Genomic DNA, 12,924 nt, shown 5'->3' with positions numbered 1-12,924 from the left:
TGCCAGGCTATTATACCAGAGCTTTTCTTACCAAAGGACCTGAAGTTTGCAGAGTTGGCTGAGGCCTCTCACGACTGAACCAGAGCAGGGAAGCGGCTCCGCAGGTCTAACGTGCACCTCTGCAGCGAGTGAGGGACTGCTCCCAGGCTCTCAGCACTCCTATGCCAGCTGTGAACGGCACCGCACGCTTGGCCCCTTGGGGCAGGGACTGCCTTTTTGTTACATTTGTACAGCCCCTAATGCAGTGCAGGCCCGGTCTATGCCCAGGGCTCTTTGGTGCCTGGGTAACACACATGGAGGAGGGTCAGAGGTATTATCCCTATGGGGCAAGGAGTCCAAGGCGACGGCTGCTCTGCAGGAGACCTGGGAATGGAACCCAGGTGTCCCAGCTTCTCATCTATTTCCAACGCCTGACGCCTCCCCTCTGCTTCCCTCCCTCAGGCCCCCCCCCCCGGGGAGCACTGTGCACAACTAAAATCACACCGTGGGGCAGCCCCCCACGGTCAGCATCTGCTTTCCTTTGTAGCAGCTGTTCAGCAGCAAGAACAGGCCCTGAGCTACTCCCCACACGCTTGGCCAGTCAGCAAGGGTCAAGTAAACACAACCTGCCAGAGAGAAGCAGTTTTATCTCCCTTCCAGAGTTTGGTCATCATGAGTTCTAACCACGCTGGCAGCTCTTGACAGATGGACAGTTCCAATCTCTTTCTGCATCGTGCTAAATTCTTGGCCTCACGGACTTCCTCTGGCGAGATCTGCAGTCCAGCTACTCACTGTGTGAACAACAAGAAGTCCTGGGGCACCTTATAGACTAACAGATATTTTGGAGCATGAGCTTTCGTGGGTTAACACCCGCCCCAATTGATCTGACCTGTTTTCTCCTCTCTTGATGTATACTACTGATAATGGGCCATTTCCACCCTGACTGAACAGACCTTGTCAGCTCTGGCCCTCCCTTTCACTGGGACCCACCTCTTTAAATACTCCTCTGAACCCCGCCCCCGCCATGCATCTGACTAAGTGGGTGTTTGCCCATGAATGCTTATGCTCCAAAATATCCGTTAGTCTATAAGGTGCCACAGGACTTCTTGTTGCTCTCGAAGATACAGACTAACACGGCTCCTCTCTGATACTTGTCGCTGTGTGAAGAATTTCATTTTAGCAGCTAGAATTTCCAACTGCCCTCTGGGTTATGTGTTACAACACAGGGAGCTCTGCTTTCTCCTGCTCATTCCTTAAAGCCTTTTATCATGCCCCCCTCTTACTCCCTCCCCTTTCCAAGGGAACAACCCCAAACTTTTCAATCTCTGTGTAAGAGAGATTTTTGGGGACCTTATCATTCTCATCACCTTTCTCCCAGATTCCTCTCTTTCTGCAACGCCCTTTAGGTAGGAAATAGGACGACCAACAGGGCATGTAGTATCCCAGATGATTTGCACCATTGGGCAAGAGACTCAAAAGCATATACTGACAGCTGAAGAAAGCTCATCTAACTCAGAAGAGCTTCATAGCCACACAGAGCGCCAGGATATGGCACCACAGAGATATGTTTCAGAGCAGGTTCGGTTTGCTTCGTGAAGCGATCCATCGGCTCTGTGTGTCTGCACAGTGGGACTGGCGGAAAAATGGAGCTCCATTGCAGTTACATCTTTGTTTTAACTATCTTCTCATTGGAATTTTTAAATAGTGTATCCAGTCATTTTGTGTGCTGTTGTGTTGAGCCTTGTTGTATAGAGGTTTGGTTATATTTGGCAGAACAGTTCCTAGAAGTAGGTAAGGTAAAGAAACACCTCTGTAACTTTATTTTTGGATTGCTTAATTGATTGCCCTGTTGAGTGAAGGAGGTGTGAACAGAAAGGCAGGAGACCAGCACCTCTAGGTACTTGCAAGGGTGGGAGAAGGTAGATCCAAGACCAACGAGAAGAACAATGGAACCTGTGAAGTGGGCCCATTGAAAGAAGACTGAACATATGGGCGCCTTGGGAGTCACCAGCAAGTGCCTGCCTTTGGAAGCACCACCCAGAAGAAGGTGCTAAATGCATATTCATAAGATTGCTCTTCCAGATTATGTATATGCATGAGATGGCTAACTGGTGCCAACATGCTTTCTGGTATGGTGTCCTTTCTCTCGTGCATCTTGCACAGGGACCCCAGGTTTGTCTTGTCAGCACTGAAGCACCAGTCTGGCTTCGGGACTCCACCCCTCCCCCATCTAACTCATTTGGCCAGTGCAGTTGGGGGGAGCAACTATTGGTAACAACAAGACAGAAGTGTGCTTGTGTGCGTAATATCATATGCATATGATAAGTGTTGATGTATTACCAATACATGTGGCATTTTGCCTTTTCCCCTGAAAAGTTCCCATGCAGTAATCTTCCACGTGACACCATCACCAACAGGAGGAACTACATCGGAACTGCCCAGGAGAGATGCCATAAATAGCATGACAAACAAGAATTCTTGCAACGTCCATAGTCCCCCTCCAAAAGCCAAAACCACTAAGGAAAGACAGAAATATGCTTAGTCCGTGTCATGTTCACTGGGCAATGGGGAAGGAGGAGAGAGAATTTCACTGCAATCCTGAACTCCACTAAACAGTTCAGGTTTAGCTTGAATCTGTGGCATTCAGAGCAGACAAAGGAAAGGGCACGAGGCAGACGCAAATTAGAGACAAAACCTTTATTTTGCATTAAGGCGCACTATACCTGACAAGCACAAGAGCACAACCCCATTTCCTAGGGCAGGGGGGCACAGCACGATCAACCACTGGGTCTCAGGCTCAGTCACACCATTAAAAATGTTGAAATACGTGACTGGTTTTATGTCTGTCTATTCACATTTCTCTAGCGATTAATCAAGTCTGGATACTCTACAGACTTATTGCCCTACATGTGCCGAAAAAGTGGGGGGGGGGGGGGGGGGGGGGGGGGGGGGGGGGGTTTCGTATAAAAAAAAAAAAAACAAACCTCCATTGGTTTGGGTCACATTAGGCAGGTTGTGGGGAGGCGGAGCTGCTGCTTGCAGAGAAGAAAGTGAGGCCTGAGGTAGAAAAAAGATATATTGGCATTAGAAAAGGTTCAGAAAAGGGCGACTAAGATGATTAGGGGCTTGGAAAGGGTCCCATATGGGGAGAGGCTAGAGAGACTGGGACTTTTCAGTTTGGAAAAGAGGCGATTGAGGGGCGATATGATAGAGATATAAAATCATGAATGGTGTGGAGAAAGTGAATATAGAAAAATTATTTACCTTTTCCCATAATACAAGAACTAGGGGACACCAAATGAAATTGATGGGTAGTAGGTTCAAAACTAATAAAAGGAAATTTTTCTTCACACAGCGCACAGTCAACCTGTGGAACTCCTTGCCCGAGGAGGCTGTGAAGGCCAGGACTCTATTAGGGTTTAAAAAAGAGCTTGATAAATTTTTGCAGGTTAGGTCCATAAATGGCTATTAGCCAGGGATAAAGTATGGTGCCCTAGCCTTCAGAACAAGGGCAGGAGATGGATGGCAGGAGATAAATCACTTGATCATTGTCTTCTGTTCTCCTTCTCTGGGGCACCTGGCATTGGCCACCGTCGGCAGATGGGATGCTGGGCTCGATGGACCTTTGGTCTGACCCAGTATGGCCATTCTTATGTTCTTATGTTCTAGAAAATCTGATCACCCCTTTCCTACGGTCCCCACCACCGGCCCAGGCTGCCAGACAATAGAAGCGGCAGTAACCCAGTGTGTCTGTTCCAAACAGAGGACTCCTGTGGTTGCTCTAAGTGTATCTTTGTGTAGTGACCAATTGTGCCAGAGTGTAATCTGCATTGCACTGCTGTAAATCCACAATGATCTCACTGACACCAGCGGTCACACTAGATTAACTCCAGCAGAAATCAGAATTGGACATGGGTTTTACATTCCATTCAGAACCTTTCCTTGAGCAGCATCTCAAAGCTTTGCACAATGTGGTTATTTTCCCCCCTCTGAAGTACAGCCGCCGCCGAGCAGAACGCCGCAGCTATTTAACAGCGGCCGAACGCTACATCACCGATTCCGATGGTCCATTAAAACCACCCTGGTGGGAGCCTGGGGAAAGAGGGTGGGAGTCAGGCAGGCTGGGAGGTGCCCAGCACTGCTAGCAAGAAGCAGCTTTGCACCTTGTCTGCGCGGTGGCACGGCACTGCCTAGGCTACGTGGCGGGGGTGGCTCAGCCCTGACTCAGCAGACGGTTGAATCAGCAGCATCATTTCCCGCAATACCTGCCTGGAGGTGTCCTCCAAACAGTGACATGCACAGTATTAGCTTAGGACAGGGGTGGGATCCTTTTTGGGGTTGGAGGCCATTGTCCCACAGAAAAAACTCAGCGGGTGGGGGGGTCAGGGGTGCATATAAAGGTAAGCAGCAAAAAAACCACCCCGATATGGCCCCTGACTGAGAACCCTCGCTCCCCTCACGCCCCAGCACCAAAGGCAGCCCGATGAGGAACTGGGAGGACTGAGGTTCAGGGCTCCCCACAGGCCAGATTAACACTTCTGGGGATCAGGGTGGGATCAAAAATGGGGGAGTCCAGGTTCAGTGTATGAGAGGGAGCTGCTGGGAAGTAGGTGTTGGGTCTGGGCAGGAAGGAGGGTACAGGAGTGGGCTGGGGGTGGGTGTTTGGGATCTGTGTGGGAGGGAGGGTGGGTGCAGGAACAGGCTGGGGGTAGGTGTTTGGGGTCGGGGTGGGGTGTAATTGCACGTGTCTCGGGCTAATGCAACTGCCACCCCGACAGGAGCAGTTTCCTGGTCCCCAGAGTGGCAGGAAGGTGGGAACCAGGTGGCTTCCATCTGCTTGCAGAGCCAGAAAACTGAGCAGGGCAGCAGCCCTGGTAAGTTTCCTGGCTCCAGGGAGTGAAGGGCAGCTGGGACTGCCCCTGGAGCCAGGAAACCGACCAAGACTGCTGCCCGGCTCAGTTTCCCCTCTCTACAACCAGAGGGGCGCTGGGAGCCAGTTGGTCAGTTTCCTAGGTCCTGCAAGCAGCAAACTGCAGGGAGACTGGAACCCATCACCCTGGGGTTCCAGACTCCCTGCCACTCAGGGAGCCAGGAAACTGACCAGCCCTGCTGGGCTGATCAGTTTCCAGGCTCCTGCAAGCCCAGGAGAGCTGGGAACCAGCCTGGTTCCCATCTCCCCTCGACTTGCATGAAAATTCAAGTTATGTGGTTGTTGCAGAAACACAACCCCCCACATAAGTCACAGGTTTACTGTCTCTCCCTGCTGGGCCCAAGCTCCGACAACGTAGGAAGATTCTGGTCTCCTGCCAGCTCAGTCTCCCTCCTGCAGACATGGGAGGGAGAACTGTTCATTCTACACTGGGACAAAAAGTACAAAGACATACCCCCAAAACACACACTTTAACAGGAGGAAAATTTCTGACGAATCCCAGAGAACAAACCCAGGTTTTTTCAGCCCCTGCCCCACCCCTGCTGCCCAGCTCCCTGGCCAGCTGCAGCCTGGGTTGCCTGCTCAGAAAAGGGCTCATGCAAACATTTTTGACCAGCTTTAGTAGGAGCTATTTTAATTCCCGACCGTGCTCAAGTTATTACCCCTGAGCTCTTAGTCAGCACAAAGCACGTGGCACTGGAGCCTGAACACAAAATATTACAGCTGCCTCTCTGCCCATCCTTACAGAAGAGTCAGTTCCTAGACCCAGGAGTCATTGTAGCTGCAGGTACAGCTCTGAGCAGCAGCACTCGGTTTCTCTCCCGGACCAGACCAGACTGCCAACAGTACCATTTTCATGCCGTGGGTAAACATTCGCTAGGATTAGATTGAGACCAAATACATTTTTCCTGTGGCCAAAGCTTCTTTCTCTTTCAAGCTGGGTATCCAAAGCCAATGCAGAATAAATGTGGTACACAGCCTTTCTGAAAGAGCTGCGTTCTACCTCTAATTCTGCCAGTCACTGCGTAAGCAGGCAGTCCTGTAGCACCTTTAAGACTAACAATTATATTGATTAGGAACAGAGAGAAAGCCGTGCTAGTCTATATACTATCAAAACAAAAAAGCAGTCAAGTAGAACTTTAAAGACTACAGAATAATTTTAGGTGATGAGCTTTCGTGGGACAGAACCACTTCTTCAGACCATAGCCATACCAGAACAGACTCAATATTTAAGGCACAAAGAACCAAAAATAATCATCAAGGTTGACAAATCAGAAAAATATTATCAAGATGAGCAAATCAGAGAGCACAGGGGCAGAAGGGGGCAGGGAGAGTCAAGAATTAGATTAAGCCAAGCATAAAAAAGCCCCTAAAATGACCCAGAAAATTCACCTCCTGGTTCAAACCACGTGTTAATATGTCAAATCTGAACATAAGAGAGAGTTCAGCAGCCTCTCTTTCAAGAGGGTTGTGAAAATTCCTCTTCAGTAAGAGGCAAACTTTTAAGTCATTAACAGAATGGCCCACTCCATTAAAATGCTGGCTGACCAGTTTGTGGATCAAGAGTGCTTTTATGTCTGTTTTGTGCCCATTAACCCTTTGTCTGAGAGAGTCTGAAGTCTGTCCAGTGTACAAAGCATCTGGGCATTGTTGGCACACGATGGCATATACGATGTTAGTTGAGGAACATGAGAATGTGCCCGTGATTCTGTGAATAACCCGGTTAGGTCCAGTGAGGGTACTTGCAGAGAAGATATGTGGACAAAGGTGGCAGCGGGCTTTGTTGCAAGGAAAGGTTCCAGGACTGGTATTGTTTTTCTAAGGCTGGAACTGCAGGTTGTCACACTGTGACAGGCTCAGTCACACACCCCAGGTAGACTGGAGAACTGAGCTCTTCTATCAAGAGGCTGGGGAACAGTTTGACCAGCTGAGGAATACAAATTCTGGCACTTAACATGGTGCCTAATACCAGAGCTGTCCTGCCGATGGGATGGGATGGGTTGGGTCAGCCGCCCCAGGGCGTTACCAGGGACCTGGCCTGGGACAGCAGCAGGGGTCAAGCACCCCCACACTCACTGCAGTGGCAGGATCTGTGGGAAGAGGAGTGACCTAGCAGCCTGCTTTGCTCTGCAGCCAGCTCCCAGGTGCTGAGAAGCAGCTGGCCCTGGCACCAGTTCGCTCTGCTCCCTAAGCAACACGTGGCTGGAGGGAGCTGGCTGGGGCTGGGCAGGGTGCTGGGAGAGGGCAGTGGAGTGGAGCATGCTGCTGGGTTGTTCTGCTTCCCGTAACGCCTATGCGTTGGGGTGGCAAACCCAACCCCCTCCACCCCCAGCACAAGTATTTGATGCTAAGGCCCCACTGAGAGGCACAGGTCTGACTGCCAGGACTTTTAAAACCATGCCTTAGCCTAAACTTCCTCTCCTTTCCTCCCTCTCTCACCAGGACTTCTACCCCCACCCCCAGCACTCTGAATAACTGCTCCCTTCAGAGCCTTGGTTACTTGGCTTCTTCTCTCCTCCACTTCCAACCTCACAGCCAACATCTGATCAGTTCTGTTGCTCTCCCCTGAACTCCTGCTAATTTATCAGCACCTTTTTGGTAACAGTTCCCACACTGAATTAAATATTCCAGCTCTGGTCACACCTGAGCTCCGGAGAAAGGGACAGCAACCTCCACAAACCTCCCATGTGTCAACGCAGAGGTGATACTGGGGTGGGGGGGGGGGGGAAATGTCACATGCACCCCCCAGCGTCCCGCCCCCCACGCTCACCAGAAGTGGTGTGGTGCTTCTGCAGGAAGAGGGAGGTATGGGAGGGCCAAGCATGGGCAGAGAGAGGGCAGGAAGGGTGGGGCATGGGCAGGTGGCCCCCCAGAATCCTTGCCCTGGTCATCTCTGTGTCAGTGGAACAATTAGTAAGCACAGCTCATTTCGCCTTGCTCCCCTCTACCACCCTTAAAACACGGTCACTCCCACAGCGAGGAGCGGACGCAGAATTGGATCCTGTGTGGAGTAACTCCCCACCATTGACCGAAATCTAATACCCTCCTGCTACAGCTTTCTGGGAAGCTAGTCCTTACTCATCCACGCGGGAGTGCTTTGTGCAACAAGTACACCACGCTTCAGAGACTGCTTTCATGCAGGCTAGATGAACAGTGGAATAACAGCCGCTCACACTGAGCCGTCCTACCAACGCCAAAGAGCACACTGGAGTCACAGAGGGGGAGCCGTAGTTATATAGGATGTTACACATCCAGCTGCTTCCCAACCATTCTGCTGTACAGCATCCCGGTACACAAACATGGAGAAATCAAGGGGCTTGCCCACGTTCCCAGAGGCAGTATGTTGTGGAGTCAGGAAACAGAAGGAAAAACCTGCCTTCGAGCCAGAGCTTGGAGAAGATGGTATGAGGGGACAGACTTCAATGCACAGAGCTGATCTGTGACTGCTAGCAAATATATCACCAATGGCCAGTGATGGGATATCACCAGAGGATGGCTCAGTCACCACAGAGGATTCTCTCTCAGATATCAGGCTGGTGCATCTCAGCCACATGGTCAGGGTCTAACTGATCACCATACTTGGGGTTGGGAAGGAATTTTTACCCAGGTCAGACTGGCAGAGACCCTCGGGAGCTCTCACCTTTCTCTGTGGCATGGAACACAGATCACCTGCAGATCTGAGTTAGTGTGAACGGTGGCTTCTCAGGGAATGCCTATACTTACAGGGAGATGGAGCCAGTCAGGACCAATCTTCCAGGGTGCGATCTTGTGCCTAGTGGGAACGCGCAAAATCGATCAGGGCTCAACAGCCAACCTCTGTACTCCTCGTTACCATGAGGAGTAAGGGAGGTCGATAGGAGAGTTTCTCCTGTTAATTTCCCTCTGTGAAGACAGCCAGATAGGCAATTCCACCTCTGGAATCGACTCATCTAGGACTGGAACGAAGGGTCCTGTGGCACCTTATAGACTAACAGAAAAGTTTTGAGCATGAGCTTTCGTGAGCACAGACTCACTTCATCAGATGCTGGTCATGGAAATCATGACCAGCATCTGATGAAGTGAGTCTGTGCTCACGAAAGCTCATGCTCAAAACTTTTCTGTTAGTCTATAAGGTGCCACAGGACCCTTCGTTGCTGTTACAGGTCCAGACTAACACGGCTACCCCTCCAATACTATCTAAGACTGACTTTCAGGTCCAGTCTTGACTTGGCCTCACTAACTTCAAAAGGTCTTCATACCAAGATTTGAGGCGGTCAGTAACTCAGCCAGAGGTTATGGGTCTGTTAAAGCAGTGGCTGGGTGAGGTTCCCTGCCCTGAAACGTCCAGGAGGTCACACTAGATCAGTGGTTCTCCAACTTTTCTACTGATGACACCTCTTCATACAGCAGCCCTCCAAGTGCAACCCTCATTGTCAGTTGTGGGGATGGATAGCTCAGTGGTTTGAGCATTGGCCTCCTAAACCCAGGGTTGTGAGCTCAATACTTGAGGAGGCCGATTAGGGCAAATGATGCCAGGGCTGGCCTCTTGGCCCTGCCAAGAGGGCAGGAGACTGGACTAGATGACCTCCTGAGGTCCCTTCCAGCTCAAGGAGATGAATTAAACACTTGCTTTTATATTTAACACTATCAAATGTTAGAGAGAAAGCAGGGCCTGGGAGTAGAGGGTGACAGCTTGCAGCCCCCCTGTAAGAACCTCACAACCCCCAATTTTAGAATCCCTGGAATAGATGACCATGAATGGCCCCTTCTGACCTCTGGGGGAGGGCATTTATTTGGGAGGGAGGCTGGGGGACTATGGCTCTGGGGAAGTGGGAGGGCATTCATTTCAAGCAGTGGGGGGAACTGTAATGGAAGGATGACAACCAAAAGTGTCACGATCTTTGAATTCTTATTGGACACCCCTGTATTAGGCTGTAAGCTCCCTGGGGCAAGGGCCATGTCACTTACATGTTTACACAGCACCCACCCCAATGGGGCTCTGATCCTGACTGAGGCCCTTGGGAACATAAACTTGTAATAATACATGAACTGCCATCACACAAACACCCTGTCTCATGCTCTCACTGGCAGAACATCCCTCTGCTTCAGATGAAGTTTCCCATGCTGGACAAAACCCCTCTCCTGTTCTTCCTGCTGGGGGAGATGGGGAAAAGAAATACCTGCCAGCTTTTTGATCTCTGTGAAGTGACTTCTTTGCTCACCCTGCTCAAAACCAGCTGGACTACCCCCTTGCCCCACCCCGTCACAAGGGGCACGCAGGGGAGACCCCGCACATGGCACAATGAGGCAAACAAACAACAGAGCAACTAGAGTTTCAAATTCCACCACAAAGTGCCGGTAATGGTGCTCCTTCCCCCAGCTTGGGACCCCTGTACTGCCTATAGCTCCCCTCCCCTCTAGAGCCCCACTGGCCTGTATCAGGACACTCAGCCCCCTCCACAGCCCCCTTTCGCCACACCCTACTGCAAAGCCCCTGATACTTCCACTACCCCCCTTCACAGGATGCGCAAATTTCTCCAGGACCCTCTGCCACTTCCATCACCGTCACACAACCCCCACCTCCCAAAGTACCCACAACCCTCCGCACAGATCCACCTGACACCTGCACAACCCCGTCTCCCTTCACCCACCACAGACACCCCCCACGGCCCCGCCCCCAAACTACCCTACAGCCCCCACGGCCCCAGCCACAGACCTACCAACACCCACACCACAGACACCCCCTTCTTCGCCCCCAAACTCCTCTGAGCCCTTCACAGTCCCAGTCACAGACCTACCGACACCCACACCACAGACATCCCCCTTCCTTGCCTCCAATCTCCCCTGTGCCCCCCACGGCCCCAGTCACAGACCTACCCACACCCACACCACAGACACCCCCTTCCTCGCCCCCAAACTCCCCTGCGCCCCTCACGGCCCCAGTCACAGACCTACCGACACCCACACCACAGACACCCCCACCTCCAAACCCCCCTACAGCCCCCATGGCCCCACTCCCAAACTCCCCTGCACCCACCACGGCCCCAGCCACAGACCTACCAACACCCACACCACAGACACCCCCACCCCCAAACTCTACAGCCCCCATGGCCCCAGTCACAGACCTACCAACACCCACACCACAGACATCCCCGCCCCCAAACTCCTCTACAGCCCCCACGGCCCCAGTCACAGACCTACCGACACCCACACCACAGACACCCCCTTCCTCGCCCCCAATCTCCCCTGTGCCCCCCACGGCCCCAGTCACAGACCTACCGACACCCACACCACAGACACCCCCTTCCTCGCCCCCAAACTCCCCTGCGCCCCCCACGGCCCCAGTCACAGACCTACCCACACCCACACCACAGACACCCCCTTCCTCACCCCAAACTCCCCTGCGCCCCCCACGGCCCCAGTCACAGACCTACCGACACCCACACCACAGACACCCCCTTCCTCGCCCCCAAACCCCACTGCGCCCCCCACAGCCCCAGTCAAAGACCTACCCACACCCACACCACAGACACCCCCTTCCTCGCCCCCAAACCCCCCTGCGCCCCCCACGGCCCCAGTCACAGACCTACCGACACCCACACCACAGACACCCCTTCCTCACCCCCAAACCCCCCTGTGCCCCCCACGGCCCCAGTCACAGACCTACCCACACCCACACCACAGACACCCCCTTCCTCACCCCAAACTCCCCTGCGCCCCCCACGGCCCCAGTCACAGACCTACCCACACCCACACCACAGACACCCCTTCCTCACCCCCAAACCCCCCTGTGCCCCCCACGGCCCCAGTCACAGACCTACCCACACCTACACCACAGACACCCCCTTCCTCGCCCCCAAACCCCCCTGCGCCCCCCACGGCCCCAGTCAAAGACCTACCCACACCCACACCACAGACACCCCCTTCCTCGCCCCCAAACCCCCCTGTGCCCCCCACGGCCCCAGTCACAGACCTACCGACACCCACACCACAGACACCCCTTCCTCACCCCCAAACCCCCCTGTGCCCCCCACGGCCCCAGTCACAGACCTACCCACACCACAGACACCCCCTTCCTCGCCCCAAACTCCCCTGCGCCCCCCACGGCCCCAGTCACAGACCTACCGACACCCACACCACAGACACCCCCTTCCTCGCCCCCAAACCCCCCTGCGCCCCCCACGGCCCCAGTCAAAGACCTACCCACACCCACACCACAGACACCCCCTTCCTCGCCCCCAAACCCCCCTGTGCCCCCCACGGCCCCAGTCACAGACCTACCCACACCCACACCACAGACACCCCCTTCCTCGCCCCCAAACTCCCCTGCGCCCCCACGGCCCCAGTCACAGACCTACCGACACCCCCAGGCGGGCTCCTCTGTCACGTGGCCGCCTCCGCAGCCCCCACCCCCCGCCGCGCTCACCCGCTGTCCCGGGGGCCAGGCCGCTCCGCGGCGTTCTCCCCGCCAGGGGCGGGTCCACACGGCGCCTCACCATAGCAGCGAGCCACACTTCCGGTGTGGGCCGAGCCGCTACCGGAAGTGGGACGCTGAGGGTAGTCGCCGCCGACGCCATATTCAGTGCGGGCGAGGCGGAGTGGGCGGGGCCAGGGAGAGCCGCGCGGGCTCCACTGTGGGCGGGATGGGCGGCCCGGCCTGGGCCCCGCCCCCTCCAGCAGGGGGTGGGGCGAAAGAGACAAGGGACGTCCCCCACCCTGGGGTCTCCCCTCCCTCCCCCGGGGGGTGGGGCCAGAGAGACAATGGACACCAACCCGCCCCCCACCCTGGGGTCTGGCGTCTCCCCTCTCCCTCGGGGCCAGGCCAGGGCCCGACTCTCTCAGCCAGGGGTCCCTCCCCTCCCCCTCGGGGCCAGGCCTGGGCCAGACTCTCTCAGCCAGGGGTCCCTCCCCTCCCCCTCGGGGCCAGGCCTGGGCCCGACTCTCCCAGCCAGGGGTCCCTCCCCTCCCCCTCGGGGCCAGGCCAGGGCCCGACTCTCCCAGCCAGGGGTCCCTCCCCTCCCGCTCAGGGCCAGGCC

The 12,924-nt window shown here is 54.4% G+C and overlaps 1 protein-coding gene across 4 annotated transcripts in view; it reads right to left on the bottom strand.

Moving 5' to 3' along the window:
- Positions 1-12,407, bottom strand: part of PPP1R16A (protein phosphatase 1 regulatory subunit 16A) — a 53,903-nt gene extending 41,496 nt beyond the window's left edge. For 2 of the 4 annotated variants that reach the window (XM_074986523.1, XM_074986527.1), the window contains exon 1: positions 12,247-12,390. The gene's annotated coding sequence lies outside the window, so the exon portion shown is untranslated. Of the gene's footprint in view, positions 1-2,963; positions 3,020-12,246 lie in introns of those variants that run through there. The other 2 variants (XM_074986524.1, XM_074986526.1) reach the window with 2 other exon arrangements.
- Between the last annotated feature and the right edge of the window lie 517 nt (positions 12,408-12,924).

This window comes from Carettochelys insculpta, chromosome 2, assembly GCF_033958435.1.
Source record: "Carettochelys insculpta isolate YL-2023 chromosome 2, ASM3395843v1, whole genome shotgun sequence".
Lineage (NCBI taxonomy): Eukaryota > Metazoa > Chordata > Testudines > Carettochelyidae > Carettochelys > Carettochelys insculpta.
This window is presented reverse-complemented; position numbering and strand designations above follow the sequence as displayed.